Below are 19,126 nucleotides of genomic sequence, written 5' to 3'. Positions count from 1 at the left end.
TATAAATAATAAATTCCAGAGTAGACTTAGAATGGCAGGTATTCAACATAAAAAGTCTGCACCATATAGGCCTCAGCATAATGCCTTTATAGAGAGAAGAGGCCAAACACTGCAATCAATGGGAAGGATAATGTTATCTGATTCTGGATTACCTGACAATTTGTGGGGAGAAGCTATAATGTGTGGGAATCACATATTAAACAATGTTGTTAATTCAACAACAGGTGAATTACCATTCACTCTGTGGCATGGTAGGAAACCTGATTTGAGTTATATTCACACATTTGGTGCACCAGCATGGGTGCATATCCCTACACAACTCAGGCACAAAGGACAACGTAGAGCTAAAAGATTAGTTTTTGTTGGATATCAAGCAAACCATAGATCTTATAGATTCTGGGAACCAGGTACAACTAGAGTATACTGCAGTGCTAGTGCACAATTCCTAGAACATATAGGATGGAATAGATTAGAGCAGGATTCAGATAATGATGTTATTATAGAACACTTCAAGAGGCAGAAAGAAAAGACTAGTTATAAGAAAAGTCCAATTAAAGAAGAAGTCCACGAAGAGCAAATAGAACCAGATCAAGAGGAAATAATTGATCAAGAAGAGATAGATAGTCAAGAACAGGAAATAAAGGAAAGTCCACCTGTAAGTCCTGTTATACCTAGACGCACAACGCGTATAACTAAATCACCTGAAAGATATCAGGCGAGTATTGTTTGCCAAGTAAATAAAGTTCCTACTAGCATAGACGAACTTAAGATGTATCCTGCTAAGGATCAGGAGAATTGGCAAAAGGCAATGGAAAAAGAGTTAAATTCATTAAAGGAATGAAGGTTTATGAAGAAACCAAATTACCTCCAGGAGAAAAATCCATTGGGTACAAATGGATATTTAAAGTAAATAGCAATGATTGTTGGAAACTCAAGAAGAGTTTATATGGATTGAAACAATCTGGCTATGAATGGAACCAATATATTGTGAAAGAATTAAACAATATAGGGTTTAAATCTGGTTTAGCAGATCCATGTATGTTTAAAAGAGAAAATAATGGAACGGTGTCATTATTGTTATTATTTACAGATGATATTGCTTTGATTACTAAGACCAATAATGAAGCTACTGAGATTATTTCATTATTAGCCAAAAGGATAAAATTAAAGCATTTAGGTGAAATCAAAAAGTATCTAGGATTGACAATTGACAAAACATCAAAAGGATTTAAGATATCTCAAGAGGATAAAATTTGCCAATTAATTAAATTATATAAAATGGAACTTTGTAAGCCTGCAAAGACTCCAATGAGTCAGGAAATTTGCAAAATGGATGCTCAAAGTCCCAAATTTGATAAGACCATATATCAATCTTTGATTGGTAGCTTATCATATATAAGCAATTGGTCAAGGCCAGATATAGCTTATAGTGTTAATCAGCTGGCACGATATAATAATGATCCACATCAATGTCATTGGCAAGCATTAAAAAGAATTTTAAGATATCTTAAAGGAACAATGCATCATGCATTGTATCTAGAGCCAAAAGGTGATTTGAATCTTAGTGCCTATGCAGATGCAAGTTTTGCAACTGACATAAACACTAGAAAATCAACATCTGGGATGGCTATATTATTTGGTAAGACTTTAATAGGGTGGAGGTCAATCAGGCAACAGCATATTAGCTTGTCAACGATGGAAGCAGAATTTTCATGTCTGTCATTACTATGCACTGACTTAATTCTGTACAAACAGTTATTATTAGACATGGGTATAACTGTTAAAGATTCTATTATTGTGTACGAGGACAACCAGGCAGCTATACAGTTAGCTACTAATATTGCTGTAAAGACTAGATCAAAGCATACTGATTTAAGATACTTAAATGTTAGAGAATCTGTTAAAAATGGTCTAATTAAACTTGAGTACTGCATGACGGAAGAAAATATTGCAGACCAGTTTACAAAAGCACAGGGTGTTGTAAAATTTAAAGAGAGTTGTGACAATTATGATTTGAAAGTGTAAATGGTTATATTATTGTAATATTTATTATTATTACCCAAAAGGGGAGAATGTTAGGGATAACATTGTTTTACCCTAACTGTTTTGGGTAAAGATAATAAAATGATGAATCATGGTTTGTCAGATAAAGTGTATGTGACTTTAAGCTAAAGAAATGTAATTAAGGGTGCAGCTGTAAAAGTACTATATAAGCAGCAAGGCACTCTCTGGCTTACTGATCCCTAATTACTGGCTGGCTTATTGAAGACTGCATTCTTGCTGGATCGGGGAGGAGAAGAAGTGTTGGATTACTTTAAAGATATTTCTCAACGGAGAGAAGATAAGTTTTGGACAGATTTATTATATGTGTACTGACACTGGCTATTTGACACGGACTTTGCAATTAGAGTATCCTCGACAAGACTTGACTGAATTTGGTATATGACTAATGGACTGTTTATAATGACTATGCTATAATTCTAAATGGAATAAACTATAATTTTGGTAGCACAAGCGTATCTGTATTTTTACTGCGTGTTAACTAGAAAACTTATCTCACACATTTACCTGTCTTCCTATCTGACTTCGCTGCACATTCTGTTTAGTTTGTTTTCCTTAACACCCGTTGGGGAATCCAGGCTTAACAACCACTTCTGATAAACGTTGTCAAGAAAACTACAGGGACTTGTTCAGTATGTTGGAAGAAATATCCTTCTGGGTTCAGTTCCAAGTGGGGAAAAAGACACTGGAGGCTGTTTGGAAGGTTTAATGGTGGACAGGAGGAACACATGGCTTGAAGCTCCAGAGTGAAAAGGATGATCACATGCTTCAAGGTGAAAGAAGAGATCAAGAAAGAAGGGCTTAGGTGCTGAGAGTGCCTGGGTTTTATAACCTTTGTTGGGATTTGAATTGGAGCTTGTTTCTAATTGGTTGTCAGACTCCCATGAGGCCATGCAGGGGCAACTCTGTAGGCTGTCCTGAGTTCCAGGCTTGGTTGAGCCTTGCTGGGTGATGATGCACTGAAAAGGGCTTTTGGCAATTGCTATAGTTTTACCTGCGGATCCTTGTTCTATAAAGTATTCTGGCCCAGGCCTTAATGGCCCACCCATTAACAAAGGTGGGGGTGAGCTTCTACTTCTGAGGTGAGTTTCTGCTTCAGAGTTTCTACTCTTTAGAGGAAATATTTGGCCTTTTTAATATTTCCCAGGATATTTCATTTTTCTAGGAGAGGGGTGGGTGCTAACTTCCTACAAGTCTTAATGTAGGGCGCTGGGCTGACGGGAGGCTCGGGCAGGCTACAAAGTAAGCTTGCTTAGAGAACAAATCAACTACAGTCCAGATTATAGTATTGTGGAAAGGGAATTTCATGAGGACAGTGGTGATATCCACGCAGGAAAAGCCCGAGGGGAACATCAGGCCAGCCATAAAACAAACTTGCATAGGAAAAGAAATTTAATAAAAGGTATTGAAAGAAGCCCCCTAGACAAAAGCTAAGTAATTAAGAAAGCTAGGGAAACAAGAAAAGAAAACCCTTACAAACACAAGACATGCCAAATCAGCAAAACAAACAAACAAAAGACACAAAATATATTGCAAAGGAGACAGACAGGAGATTGCCACAAAACAAATATAAGAAACCATTAAGCAAAAAAAAGATTAGGACGAAACCGATAATCCAATCAAACCACCCCGCAAAGTTTGCCTTCTGCACCCCACGGAGTTTACCCTCCGGCAGAAATGAAGACAACCCCTGACAGGATTTAAAACATTAAGAAATACAAACACAAGCACACACACACAAAATGAGAAAAAAGGGTACAAAAATCAGGGGACTTATCATACAAAGCTAGCTAGCCCAGGAATGCAGACTTCTTGCTATCTCTTGCCTTCCTGAAAAATAAAAAGATCCAGCTTTCAAGCAGTTGTCTGTATCCTTGCACCAGAGCTCTCCCAGCGGGAAAATCGAATCCTCAGAAGAAAGGCATTTTGTCAGCCTTTCAACAGTATTCCCCCCACTTTCTGGGAGTTCTACTGTGAAGTCCATAGTTATTTTTCCCCAAGGCTGAGTTGGCTCAGCCACTTGCTGTAACAATCCCGAGATCTTCCCTGGTCTCCATTTCATGGAAATACAGCAGAGGTGGTATTCACCAGGTTCTGACCAGTTCTGGAGAACCGGTAGCAGAAATTTTGAGGAGTTCAGAGAACCGGCAAATCCCACCTCTGACTGGCCCCGTCTCCATCTATTCTCTGCCTCCCGAGTCCCAGCTGATTGGCTGGGTCTTCTTTGGTTGCCCTGCACAGGAGAACAGAGCTGGAAAGCAGGCTAGTGGGGTGGGGAGGGAATGGAGATTTTACAGTATCCTTCCCCTGCCATGCCCACCAAGCCATGCCCACAGAACCGGTAGTAAAAAAAATTGAATCCCACCAATGAGTCACACAATGCTACTTTTTACATAGTTCTCTATGTCCTTTTTCATGCCTGGCCACCAGAATTGTCGTTTGGTCAGGTGTAAGGTTTTTAGGAACCCGAAGTGGCCTGCTTGCTTAGCATCATGGCTTCGTTGCAAGACTTTCATCCGTAGACTTTCAGGAACCTACAGCTTGTCCCTCTTCCAGGCCATCCCATTCCCTCAATGACACCATCTTCAAGAATCGGATAAAATTGAACAGAAGGAGAAAAAAATGGTGTTGGTATGCTGTGAGAATAAATCACTTGTGTTTTCTAGAATAATCTGTTGGAAGTTAAAACCCACCTCTTCTCCTAGGAAAATGAAATATTTTAGGATATACAAAAAAAGGCAGAAACATTTCCCCTAAAAAGAATAGTAGAAACTCAGAGAGGGACTTCAATGGCACCAAAACCCTAGCCACAATAGAAAACCCCAGCTACAGAATTATCAGAGAAGCCATAGAGATTGAAAAAAGACCTGAAAGCATGAATAGAAGAGATGATTCCACCAGACTGTCAATCATTTGGAAGCCTGCACTCTCAAACAAAAAAAATCTCCACACCACAAGCCAGGCAAACACCTGGGCACAAACAGATCCCCCCTGATACCTCCATCTCAAACACACCCCTACCAGGCACCCAGATGAAACCTAGCTTCCTAATAAATGATATCTGTCTGTTTACTCGGAGCCAAGCCGCACTAAAAGCCTCCAATACAGGAAACACAATGTTGCCAGCCAATCAAGACAAAAAAATGCTACAAAACAAACAGAAGATATTAGAAACACCAATCAAGCAGAACACAGAAAACTCCAAGACCAATAAACACAGATCAAGACTCCCAACCAATCAGGATGAAGAAAAAACCATTCTGGCACAGCAGTAGGCTAGCACCAAATTTAAAACAGAAATGGTGTGGAAGTCTGACTCACAGACAAACACTATACAGAAGCCTGATGATGGCAGATGAGATTCTGCCGAAACGTCGCTACAACTTTAAAAGCACAACTATAATGATGTGGGAAAATACCCGAACAGAGCTGAATACCATACATATAAATACCCACGAAAACTTAAGAAAACACACACACACACACACACATATTGGTGTCCGATAATCAGAAGGAAGGGGAAGGGAAGACAGAATGGTTATGCAGATACAGCCTCGGGTTTTCAGCATTGGCGCCAATCTCGGGTATCTGAGGGTTCTACACTCTCCGCTTTAAATCCATATGAAGTTGCTGAGTGAGGTCATCGGTTGGTATTGCTTAAAGTATCACCAGTGTTATCAGTTCTCAAGGTAGGCTGAGTCAAGAAATGGATTCCAGGAATTCTATGTTATTGTTATGGGATATATTAGTGCTAAAAAAACCCGTCCAAATTCACAACAGCCCCATTTAAGGACAACGAAGTCACTGAGGGCTGCTCTGGGGGGGGTCTCTTTTGCACGTTTTCTATCTTGCCATGGCTGTGCAATTGTTTTCCCGCTTCCACTTCTTCCTCCAGGCAGAATTAAGTCCCTTCTTTAACTAGATTAACGATAACCAGATGCATATCTTCAGCCTAAACAAACCAGGTGATCATGTCAAAGTCCTTTCCCAGTGTCTGCACTTTATGGCATCCTGGAACAGGCGTGAACTGGGGCATCTCTGAACATGGAACTGGAGATTTGGTACCATTGGTTCTGTAGGGGGGAGGGTGGTTATTTGCAATCAGAACCAAGGCACAATTTGAAGGCCCCTGTGATGTCACAGCTTTTGCTTCTCATTTTTGGTTGTTATTGTAATGTTATTACAGGTAGTCCTTGAGTTACAACCATATTTGAGCCCAAACTTTCTGTTGTTAAGTGAGACATTTGATAGGTGAGTTTTGCCCCATTTTACGACCTTTCTTGCCACAGTTGTCAAGTGAATCACTGCAGCTGATAAGTTTTGTAACCCACTTGTTAAGGGAATCTGGCTTCCTCATTGACTTTGACAAACGGTTGCAAGAGTTGATCACATGACCTTGGGAAACAGCAGTGGTCATAAGTATGAACCAGTTGCCCAGCATCTGAATTTTGATCACATGATTATGGGGAATGCTGCAATGGTTGTAACTGTGAAAAATTGTCATAAGACCCTTTTTTCAGTACCATTGTAACTTTGAATGGTCACTAAATGAACTGTTGTAAGTCGAGGACTATCTGTACTACTTTTTTTTTTTTAAATGTGAAGTACACTGCTTATAGTTATCATTGAATTGAGCAGCTCCATCCATTTTCCAAACCAGTGTTTCTAACCCTTATTATTTAAATATATGTGGACTTCAACTCCCAGAATTCTCCAGTGTTGGCTGGGGAATTCTGGGAATTGAAGTCCACACATCTTAAAACTGCCAACACTGAGAAACACCATTTTAAATAATTCGGAGGAATGTATGTCTTTCCTCATGTGAGATGCTAATCCGTAAAACTCCTCTACCTTTGAATGTTGTGCCTTAAAAAATCCCCCTTCCAAATTGCATTTAAATTGTACAACTCCTGTCTTCTTTTGCCTTCCCCATATAATACACAGCTAAGCTATCTCCTTTTTTTAAAACCAGAGACAGCAGAAGATATTTAAATAAAAATTTGGATGGCTCCTTCAAGACGGATCTTGAAGGCAAAAGTCTGGCACTCACTCAGTAAAATAAAGAGGAGAGCTTTCAGTACAGTGAAAAAGCAAATAATCCTTATAATGATACCGTGTAGTCTGGTTAAACCCATTATGCCTAGAAACAAACATTGCTTAAGTGCATCAGTAGAAGGTCTACACGTCACTCTTTCTCATGTGCAAGCTCTAAAGATGGCATGTGAATCCATTTTAGAGAGGATCAAATTCCAGCCATAATGAAAACCAACCTTCAAGCAGAACAAATGATAGCCATCAAAAGCTACGTTCTGGAAGGAGGCCAAATGGATGCACATCCTGAGTGCTTTTAAGAGCGCAGAGGAACAAAATGGGCATTGCTGGGTGCCTAAATTATTCAGAGGTAAAGTACATAAATGCCCCCAATGTCAGCTTGCTTTCGAATACAAAAATCTCGGTGAGAGCTGGCTTTCATTGATCTGACCTCTTGTTTCGCTCCCACAGCTGACACATCGCAACTTCTGAAATGTGTGTAACCCGTTTCTGAGCGAAATAAAAATTTTCTAACCTGCCCTTTTAGTGTTGAGCCTCCCTCTGAGCAGTTGATTGTGAATTAAAACATTTAAAGCATCTCTTAGAGCCTTTGGGGAATGAACCAGAGATGTTTCCCTTGCAGTATGGCATTGTTCGTATGGAGGGAAAGATGCCAATCTGGTCTAGTGGTTCAAGCACCAAGCTAGAAAATGGGAGAGACCATGAGTTCAAATTCCACCTGAGCCACAAAAGCCAGTTGGGTGACCTTGGTCCATACACTGTCTCTCAACCCAATCCACCTCACAGGGTTGTTGTTGTGGGGAAAATAGGAGGAGGAGGGAGTATCAAGTGTGTTTTGAGTTATGTGTGCAAACAATAAACAAAGTCAAGATATAAATAAATGAATTAAAAACATTTACAGTTTAAAACTTTACAATGCTGCCACTTTGTAAAATAATGTATCATATCATGTTAACTATGGATATTGTTGTATAGTTGCAAGAAATATTAAGTTTGGATTAATAAAAGATGGTGCAGTGGACCGATTCAAAGTTGACTCAGCTTTCCATCCTTCCCAAGTAAAATGAGGACCCAGGTTGTTTGGGGGCAATAGACGGACTCTGTAAATCAGTGGCCCCCAACCTTTTTTGTGCCATGGCCCGGTACCGGCATCACAAAATGATCCACGGCCCAGTACCGGCATCAGTACGCATGACAAGGCAAGGCGAGCCGAGCGACTGGCCAGCCAGCTGTCCCCCGCTTCTCCCCGCCACCTTCAACTCCTCCTTTGTACCTTTGTCGATGGGCTTCGGGACGGCTTCGGGACGGTCGCTCGTCTCGGCTTGCCTTGGGTGCTGAAAGAATCCTCGCGCCTTAGTTTCGTTTGAAGCCGCCCCCCCTTCGATGAAACTAAGGCGCGAGGATTCCTTCAGGACCCAAACGCCGCTTTCCAACCGGAAAAGCTCACCCGGAAGCACTTTCTCATTGAAACAAGATGGCGGCACCCAGCAAACCGGCAGCCCGGTAGAAAATGTTCCATGGACCGGTACCGGTCCAGGGCCCGGTGCTTGGGGACCCCTGCTGTAAATCACTTAGAGTGGGCTGTAAAGCACTGTGAAGCGATATATAAGTGTTCTGACCAAGGCTTCCTGAGACAGTAACAATCACATGCTATTCCCAAAAGTCTTTTTTATTATTATTTCAACAGCTGTGAATTATATGCATTCACAGCCCATAATGAGTCCCAAACAGTTTATGAATAGTCCAACAGAAGTTTACTACAATCTTTCGGGATAAGGCTGATAAGCACCCACCTTTATCTCCCTTGAAATGCTGCCAATAACTAAATTGCTAATTAGCTGTACAAGGCCAAACGGAGCACAAAGTCAACACAGATTTTAAACTGACCAGAATGAACAAAGTTGCTTCCTGCAAAGGCTCATGTCCCTTTGTTCCTCCTTTATGTCTACCTTACTCCCGAGTCACCCCTTTTGTCTTAACTGTTCTTGCCTTCTGGCAGCTCTGTGCAAATGCACACTAGAAGCCAGCTCCCCCTGTTCTTCTGCCTTGCTGATGTCAGACTCTGGAGGCTCCGGAGTCAGCACATAACTCTCAGATGGCCAGGCCGCATCTCTGCGTCGGATGCAGATCTCTCGTCCGAGCCTTCCTCAGGCTCCAGGAGTGGCCCATGTTCCTCCCCACTATCCAACTCTGCTGCCAGCTCCACAGGCCACTGACAGACCACAACACTAAGTCTAAGTGCTATTGCTATCTTTCACATGGCACTTGTCTGCTCCAAGATGGGTTGTGTATTTCCACGATATTGTCACTTTTGACTCAGTGGTCACACATTTCAAGCTGCTACATCAGCTGCTTTTTAAAAGAAAAATGCTGTGGATGAGATGCTTGGTCCAAATTTGAGGGAAAGGATGACTAAACCCACGATGGATTTTTACAGCAACTGCATGTATTCCTCAATTTACAGCCATTCATTTAGCAATCATTCAAAGTTATAAGTGGCATTGGAAGAAAGTGACTGACAACTGGTCCTCACACTTAAAATGCTCGCAACATCCCCATAGTCATGTGATTGAAACTCAGCCACGTGCATTTGCAAAATTCAGCATGTACTTCAGTAGTGGGATTCAAAAATTTTTTACTACCGGTTCTGTGAGCATGGCTTGGTGGACGTGGTGTGGCTTGGTGGGTGTGGCCCGGTGGGCGTGGCAGGGGAAGGATATTCTAAAATCCCCATTCCCTCCACACCAGTGGTGGTATTCTAACGGTTTGGCCCGGTTCTGTCGAGCTGGTAGCAGCGATGACCAGCAGAGACTGAACCACCACTCTGATGTTGGGTTCAACTGTCCGCCTGGCCTCCCATACTCACCTTTATCCCCTGAATTTGAAGCACAGCTGCTTTGCGCAGCACAGAAGAGTGCCGCGCGGCAGCTGCTGAAGCAACTGAGATCGTGCAGGCTTGCAGGAGGTCAGGTAGAATGCCTCCGCGCCTGCGTAAAGTGTGCATTTGGCACGCGCAGAGCAAAGTGTGTGCACGTGCACAAAGCACGACCACCAAGCCACGCCCACCGAACCGGTGGTAAAAATATTTGAATCCCACCAGTGCTCCGCACCCCACTAACCTGCTTTTCAGCTCCGTTCTCCTGTGCAGGGCAACAAAAGAAGACTCAGCCGATCAGCCGGAACTCAGGAGGCAGAGAATAGATGGGGGCAGGGCCAGTCAGAGGTGGGATTTGTGGGTTCTCCAAACTACTCAAATTTTCTGCTACCGGTTCTCCAGAACTGGGCAGAACCTGCCGAATACCCACCTGTGATGTATTTACGATGCTTGCAGCATCCGAAAGTCATGTGATCACCATTTGAATAGAATAGACTACAACTAGAAGGGACCTTGGAAGTCTGCTAGTCCAGCCTCAAGCAGAATAATCTATCAAAGTCAACGGGGGAAGCGGATTTGTTTAACAACTAAATCATTCATTTACCACTGCAGTGATTCGCTTAACAACTGTAGCCGAAAAAAGGTCAAAACACCGGGGCACAACTCAACAACAGCCTTGTTTAGCAATGGAATATCTTGTCCCAATATAATAGCATTAACATGATCATAAAGATGGCCACATCCAGGTCAACATTGTAAGCCCCCTGCAAAAGAGTTCAGTTTTTAAGAGTTTTCAACAGATCAAGGAGAGGATTTATATTACTTGCTTTTAACACGCAGCTTGTGGCAAACTGCTCCGGAGAGACTGGTGAATGGAGCAGATGGCAGTCAGGAAGTGACCAAATGTGTGGATAATGCCATCTTAATCTACATTATGTATAACGAAAGACTTAGCTTCAGTGTTATCCGGATCCGGAGTGGCAGTCATTTTTATTTTTACTGAATCTGGCAACTGTAACCTGGGCTTCTGTAGCGGGCACAGGAGGTGCAGTTAATCTATAAGTTGTGTCAAATGAGAGAGAGACCGACTGGCTCAAAGTGTATGCAACAGATAAAGCATAATGTTCAATAAAATATTACAGGCTGAAAACCAATATGATAGAGATTAAGAACTAGCTCTCCATGTGTGCTTGTTTAGGCCAAAATGCCCTAGTTAAAAAAAAGAAATCAGAACAGATCCTTTGATCTCCATCGTTTTAGCCATCCTCCAGCTGTGTCAATGCTACGTACAGCTGGAGGTATAGGGTAGGGAATGACAACAAAAAAGACATCCAAATTTCTAATTATGTGACCTTACTTCCTGTGATATTAAGGTTTATTTCAGGGAAGAAAAGTTCCCTTATCCCAATGTTATAATTTGCTTTGATTTTGTTTTTAGAGTATAACCAAAAGGGATGTTAACATGGAACAACCGAGGCCTTGGTGCCTGGGTGAAAGCCACACAGGGGCAAGATAACGAAAGCTTTTTATTTTCCTTTTTCCTCTGATCTGAAGGATCTTGAGTGCAAAATTCAGGGCTCTTTTGAACCTCAGCAGTAAAAATGTCACTGTCATCCAGAGTGGGAACTGGCAAGAAACTGTGCCAGGTTAAAGAAGCGCTGACCTCAATTTCAACTCTTACAACTAAGCAGATGGGATTTTTGTGTGTGAGAGAGAGAGGGAGAGGGAGAGAGAATATACTATTGCTGTCTGCAAAAGAGGCAATGGGTCAGGCACAAGGAATCAAGAACCACACCTCGAATTGCTGAGTAGTTTCTTCACTGCTGCTCACTCCTAGGCAGGAATCTTGCCAGACTAAAGCACATTTTGCAAAATTATCAGATATGTGAAGGTTTAGGGAGGATTCCTTCTGCATACCAAGGACAAGACTGATTTGCCTCTTAGCACCTTGGAAAAGACCCACGCCCCCACCTCCTCCTCACAATCGGATTCCACCACAAATGAGACAGGACGGAAAACGCCTCCTTTGGTGTGTTGAAAGGCTGGCAAAATGCCTTTCTTCTGAGGATTTGATTTTCCTGCTGGGAGAGCTCCAGTGCAAGGATACAGACAACTGCTTGAAAGCTGGTTCTTTTTATTTTTCAGGAAGGTGAGAGATAGCAAGAAGTCTGCGTTCCTGGGGCTAGCTAGCTTTGTATAATAAACCCCTGATTTTTATACCTTTTTTCTCCTTTTGTGTGTGAGTGCTTGTGTTTGTATTTCTTAATGTTTTAAATCCTGTCAGGGGTTGTCTTCATTTCCGCCGGAGGGTAAACTCCGTGGGGTGCTTTGATTGGATTATCAGTTTCGTCCTAATGTTTTCTTATATTTGTTTTGTGGCAATCTCCTGTCTGCTTCCTATGGAATTTATTTTGTGTCTTTTGTCTATTTGTTTTGCTGATTTGGCATGACCTGTTGTTTGTAAGGGATTTCTTTTTCTTGTTTCCCTAGCTTTCTTAATTACTTGGCTTTTGTCTAGGGGGCTTCTTTCAATACCTTTTATTAAATCTCTTTTCCTATGCAAGTTTGTTTTATGGCTGGCCTGATGTTCCCTTTGGGCTTTTCCTGCTTGGGTGTCACCACTGTCCTCATGAAGTTCCCTTTCCACAGGTGCCAGTCACTAGCAGCAGCAGATCCACAGGTGCCAGGACTGCCACTCAAAAGATCCTCCTCTTCCTTCTCCTGACTTTCAGGGTTGGTCAGAGAATGGAAGAAATAGCCTTGTGACCCAGTAGAAAAACCCAGTTTTCTCACTTCCCAGAAACAAATGGCCCTGAAAGTCGTTGGCCAGGAGCCAGAGGGTTGGCAGGTTCAGGTAGCTACTGGGAACAAAGATTATCACATGGCACTCTTGTCAGAAGCACTGAGGTACATCTGGGTTGAATGGATTAGCTGGTGACATTACTGTTGCCCAGGGAATGCCCAGTTGGGGGCTCCTGTCATGCTTCTGGTGAAGACTGACTCTGAGGGAGAGGAGGAACAGCTGACAGAGAGTGGAAGTGTGGCTCCGGAGGTTGTGGAGGAGGCTGGGAAAAGACAGAGGCCAGCTGGGCAGTCAGAGGAGGACCCAGGCCCATCCCCTCCCCATCCTAGGGCACGCAGGGAGGAGAGGCTAAGGGGGAGACGTGGTCTACTGGGGAGGAGAGGGCCTTGATCCTCTTCATGGGCTGCAGCTGTGACAACTGAATAAGAGGACGGACCTTGCGTACTGGCGAGTGCTGAAAACAAAGTGTGGAAATATCTCTAGTTTATGGTTCCTCTCTGACTTTGGCATCCTTCCCAGTGTATTCTGATATCTGTGGAAGTTTTCAAGCCCTTATCTTACCTGTTTGTGTTGTTTTTTTACTCTTTATAATTTAAACAGCATTTTTAGTTTAAACGGCATTTCCTCCTTCTTGTAACTTCTTGTGTGGGAGTTTTTTGTCTCCAGTCAAGGATATTTGGAGCTTGGAAGCAAAGTGAAGGAATAAAAGGGGCTTCACCTGTTTTTTTTTTTTGTGACTGTGTTTATTTTGTATCCCACCCTGGGTCATCACAGCTCCTTTTATGGCCTCGGCTGGAGCGAAGGATAGGAGCTCACCCCACCCCACAGCAGCACTCAGGCCTTGAATATGGCCTTGCTAACTTCCAACCCTGCATCTTAACCACATGAGCTACGATCCTTCTTCAAAGGGGCCTCTAGTTCAGCATGTTGTATTTCAGACAAACTGGACAGCACAACTTACGTGAAGAGCTGTAAAACAGGGGTCCCCAACCACCGGTCCGCGGACCGGTACCAGTCCATGGAACAAATCCTACCGGGCCGCTGGTTTGCTGGGCGCCGCCATCTTTTTTTGATGAAAAAGTGCTTCCGGTGAGCTTTTCGGGAAAGCTCACGGGCCTTTTCATAAAAGCTCATGAGCTTTCCGGGAAGCCATTTCTACCCAGAAAGCTCACTTTCATCTGTTTTGATGAAAGTGCTTCCGGTGAGGTTTCACCGGAAAGCTCACGGAAGCACTTTTCATCAAAACAAGATGGCGGCGCCCAGCTGATGCCGGTACCGGGCCGCGGCATAAAAAAGGTTGGGGACCACTGCTGTAAAACACCACTTTGGAAGCATGGAAAGAAAAGGAAGCTGGAGATTCTTTTGTGGTGAGTAAAGGGGAGGTTGATGTTCATATCTTCAACAAAATGGTTAGTAGGATGTTGTAAGACAAGACCAAAACTACAGATGAGCCCCCAATGAGAAATTACTCTAAGGCAGGGGTCTTCAAACATGACAGCTTTAAGACTTGTGGACTTCAATTCCCAGAATTCCTCCTCCAGTCATGTTAGGTCAGGAATTCTGGGAGTTGAAGTCCACAAGTCTTAAACTTGCCAAGTTTGAAGACCCTTGAGTCTAAGGCAATAGCTGGACTTTTCACAGCCATGGTTAAATTAACTGACATATTTTTCAATTAAGCCAGATTTACTGATGCTTACAATACAGTTATTTAACTGGAGATAACTATTTGGTAATGGATCAGTGTATTCAATGAACCAAAACAATTTAATTCAGCAGTTAAAGATATTCACTTGCCAATTATGAGTTTATCACATGATCCAGTTGATATAACCCACTGGGATACAACCAGGCTATCAAGCAAACCCAGCCTAAATGAAAAAACTCTTCCTCCAAAATTAACATAACTTGAGGGCCGTATTGCTACTGCATTACCCATTTCAGTGGCACCCTAGATTGTGATACCGTGGTTTTATCTATTAATGGCTGAGTTACAGGGAAAAAAAGGAGAGTTCTGGAATTCACTTCTGGTTTGATTTGGAAAAGTGTCCTTTTAAATTGAAAGCTTTGATCTGGGCACTGAATCAGCATTCCCCATATATTATTTGGTCTGTCTAGGGAATAAACATGTTGATTTTCACTCCAGCCTCTGTTGAGAATCAGAAATTTGGGTGATGGAAGCTCAAAGTTGTACCTTCATATTTAGAAGATCCAGTTTATCCCAAAGGTGCTTTTTTTCCCCAAGAGGCAACTGGACTTTGTTTTTTCTTTGAAGATGTTTCACTTCTCATCCAGGAAGCTTCTTCAGCTCTGACTGGATGAGAAGCAACACGTCTTCAAAGAAAAAACCAGGAAGTCCAGTTGCCTCTTGAAAAAAGTCCCTTTGGGACAACCACAACCTGGATGACTTGAGAATCTCCATAGACATTTAAGATCCAGTTTAGGATGCATAAATAGATGTTATGCAAGATGCCTCTACTTGCTAGCACGATATTAAGAAGTCTAGCATGTATCAGTATCAAAAGACTTTCCATGATTGGAGAGTCCAAATGCACAAACACCCAGAAGAAGACATGTTCTCCATGGATCACTATTTTGGAGCTCTGAGTAGCAGAAAAAAGGAAGTGTTGGTTTCTAATTTGTGCTGTTAGAAAAGAAAGCATGCGTGTGTGTGTGAGAGAGAGAGAGAGAGAGAGACAGGGAAAGAATCTTCACACAATATTAAGACTTAACCGAGGTTGCTTAGTGTTGCCTTAACATGTTTTTGCCAACCTATCCATTGTGGCTTATAAAAATGCACGTTGTACTGACCTAGCCCATTCTGGTTTAGTCAACTATGGTTAAAACGCAGGTTAGTACAATATGTGAACCAGTCCTTATAGGACAATGTTGGCAAGCCTTTCTGGCACTGAGTGGCAAAACAGGAGCACTTGTACGTGCAGGAGAGCACCAGAAACCGGAAGAGCAGTTCCCTGGTGTGTGCGCGCTGGAGTGCCGGAAACTGGAAAAGTGGCACATAGAGCCATCTCTCCGGGCACGGCAGTCATCACCCGTTGCTCTTCCAGTTTCTGCCGCTCCTGTGTGTGCAAAGACCAGCTGGCCAGTGTGCATGCGTACACCGGAACCCAGAAGAGCAATGGGCGACGGCTGGTGTGCTTGGAGAGATGGCTCTGTGTGCCACTTCCGGCATTGGTGCCATAGGTTCTCCATCACGGTTATAGGATAACTCTCAGTATGCATTTTCTCACCTGCTATCCTCAGAACATTTTCTCCAAGTACAGGCAGTCCTCGACTTACAATCACAATTGAGCCCACAATTTATGTTGCTAAGTGAGAAATCTATTAAATCGAGTTTTGTCCCATTTTACGACTTTTCTTGCTGCATTTGTTCTCACTGCAGTTGTTAAATTAGTAACACGGTTGTTAAGTGAATCTGGCTTCGCCACTGACTTTGTCAGGCAGGTCACAAAAGATGGTCATATGTGCCCCCCCACAGGGACCCTGCAACCATCATAAATATGAACCAATTGTCAAGCATCCAATTATGAATCACGTGACCTTGGGGATGCTGCAATGGTCATAAGTGTGAAAAATAGTCATAGGTCTGATGTGGTTCGCCGGCAGCAGGTGCGGACGGCTGAGGTCTCGGAGAGCGAGGACTCAGATGAGGGGCCTGCGTGTGATGCAGGGATGGGGCCAGGACCATCAGGGAGTGGAATGCTGCCTTCAGAGATTGTGGAGGCTGGCAGCAGTGATGAAGAGGTCCCCGAGGAGCCTGTGCACATGCGCACAGGACTGCTCGAAGGAAAGAGCAGCTGCGGCAGCACGGGTGACTCTGGAGTAAGGTTGGAAGGAAATGGCCCCTCCCTGAGAAGATAAAAGTCAGCCGAGAAATGGGAGTTCTTTGCAGAAGGCAAAGAAGTTTGATACTCCAGCCTGGTGGACATTAGGAATATCTGACTTGGTGCTTGGAGACTCTTTGATTTATTGTTTAGGAACTTTATCCGTTGTTCTTGGCAGCCTTGCCAAAACTTGGCAAGGCTCTTTCTTGTCGGAGGTAATTAGTTGGAAGCAGCCTTTTATCTGTGAAGAAACAGGATTCGTAGATGAAACATTAAAAGGTTGTGCTGCTGCCTTTGTCGTGTTTGTTCTCTTGGAACCAAGTTTGGGTCAGAACAAGGTCACTTTTTTCAATGCTGTTGTATTTGGAACAGTTACACGGCAAACTGTTTTAAGTTGAGGACTACCTGTACAGACAAAAATACAGAGAAGACGACTCTCAAAGAGACAAAAGCCAGACACACTTTCTTTCCAAGATCTGAAGCAGACCATTGATCTTCCCCGTATCCAGTAGGCTAAACTGTCAGCTTCCATCTTACGTTTCCTTGTGTTTCACTAGCTGTCTGACCAGCTGTCTGCAAGCTGTCTCCATTCCCCTCCATCCTGTCAGAGCTGAAGAAGCTTCTTGGATGAAAAGCGAAAGGTCTTCAAAGGTTTTTCAGTTGCCTGCTGAAAAAGCAGCTTTGGGGTCGTTGCATTAGATGACTACTGCTATGAACTGGGGAGATGGGGGAACTGGGCAAAGGGGGAAAATGAAAGTAAGTGTAGCATCTCTTTGAGATGCTGCTTCAAGGTCTCCAGGCATACTAGCTGCATACTGAGTGTTAGGAAAACGTCCTGCCTGAACCTGACTGTTCACATGGGTATGGGAGATAGCTAAGAGAGGGAAAAGTTGCATTTTGCCATGCGATGCTCAGTTCTGACTATACACTATTGCAATATATTTGACTTCTAATGAAACCATGCCTTTCTCAACAGATGAGAGCCAAGGATGATTTTTATGTAGAGATTTAAGCGGCAGAAGGTCTGACACAGGCTTTAACTCACCTTTTTTAAAAAATTAAGTCAATATAGGCTAAACTCACCATGCCAGAAAACATAGGATCTGCCCCTAGAATTATCTTTATTCCAAAGACAACCTTAGGGTTTCATTGGCATTCCCAAAGCAAAAAGAGCAATTAATTGTGTCACATATATGTGTGTGTGGGGGGGATATATGCATAATTATTCATTCATTTTGTCATGTTTATGTAGCATATATTGGACACGGTGACCCTTTGAGAGTTGTATGCAATGAAATTTCATTTTAATGTATGCCGATTAGTGTATATTTAAAGTGACAATAAAGTTATTCTATTATAGCCCAGTGTTATGCTTGGAAATATATCCCTGGACCAAGGCATCTTAAGCAGTTAAACAGAGGTCTTCAAACTTGACAGCTTTAAGACTTGCGGACTTTAACTCCCAGAATTCCTCTTCCAGTCATGTTAGCTCAGGAATTCTGGGAGTTGAAGTCCACAAGTCTTAAACTCGCCAAGTTTGAAGACCCTTGAGTTATAACATCAGCAAGCAACGTCTCCCATCCGCTTTCTGATTGCAGGCAATCCTTGGCTTACCACCATTCATTTAGTGACAGTTTGAAATTACAACATCGCTGAAAAAAACAGGCTTGTGATTGTTTTTCACGCTTATGACCGTTGCTGCATCTCCATGGTCACATGATTAAAATTCAGCCACTTGGCAACTGGCATGTATCTATGACAGTTGCAGTGTCCTGGGATCATGTGATCAATTTTTGTGACCTCCTGATGATCCAGGTACCACCTATTTTCTATACCTGTGCATTTGGCTTTTCTTGCCTAAGTACAAAACCTTACTTTTCTCACCACTAAATTTCATTTTGTTACCTAGGGTTCAAACTCTCTGTGTTTAGGATTGCATGTCTCCAAATACCAGTTGTAGAGGAACAAAAAAATACAAGAGTCCTTGACTTACAACAGCTCATTTAGTGATTGAAGTTAGAAAAGCCCTGAAAAAAAGTGACTTAGGGCCATTTTTCACACTTGACTGTTACAGCATCCCCGTGGTCACATGATTTAATTCAGATGTTTTGACAACCGGTTCACATTTATGACGGCCACAGTGTCCAAGTCACGTGATACCCTTTTGCGACCTTCTGACTGTCAACTCATATTTCTATGGTCTTTTTAGAGTTGCCAACAGAAAGGGAGAGCAGAGCAGTGGGCAGCTTGCGTTCCATAAATGTTTTCATAGATAATAACTAGGCGACTGAAGTTTCTGTTGTGCAAAATTCTAACTGGAGAGCATGACTCTCGGCTATGGATGTGTCCCATTGGAGAATATGAATTATGATACACCCAGGGGGTGGAGGGAAAACCAGGGTCAAGGGTGACAATGAATGACGTGCCTCAGAGTCGACTACACCCAGGCAGTGCTGGACATGTTAACTCCCAATAAATCCTTTTGAAGTTTTGGAA

The 19,126-nt window shown here is 42.8% G+C and overlaps 1 long non-coding RNA gene across 1 annotated transcript in view; it reads left to right on the top strand.

Moving 5' to 3' along the window:
• Positions 1–19,126, top strand: part of LOC148131855 (uncharacterized) — a 205,892-nt gene extending 186,766 nt beyond the window's left edge. Inside the window, exon 2 of the long non-coding RNA XR_015747433.1 lies at positions 19,011–19,126. This is a non-coding gene — a long non-coding RNA (uncharacterized LOC148131855). The remainder of the gene's footprint in view (positions 1–19,010) is intronic.

Source organism: Notechis scutatus, chromosome 2 (genome assembly GCF_049901735.1).
Source record: "Notechis scutatus isolate UNSWTSFEM ecotype Mainland chromosome 2, rNotScu1.2, whole genome shotgun sequence".
In the NCBI taxonomy this organism is placed as follows: Eukaryota; Metazoa; Chordata; class Lepidosauria; order Squamata; family Elapidae; genus Notechis; species Notechis scutatus.
Note: the sequence above shows the minus strand (reverse complement) of the source record. Positions and strands in the feature narration are given on the sequence as shown.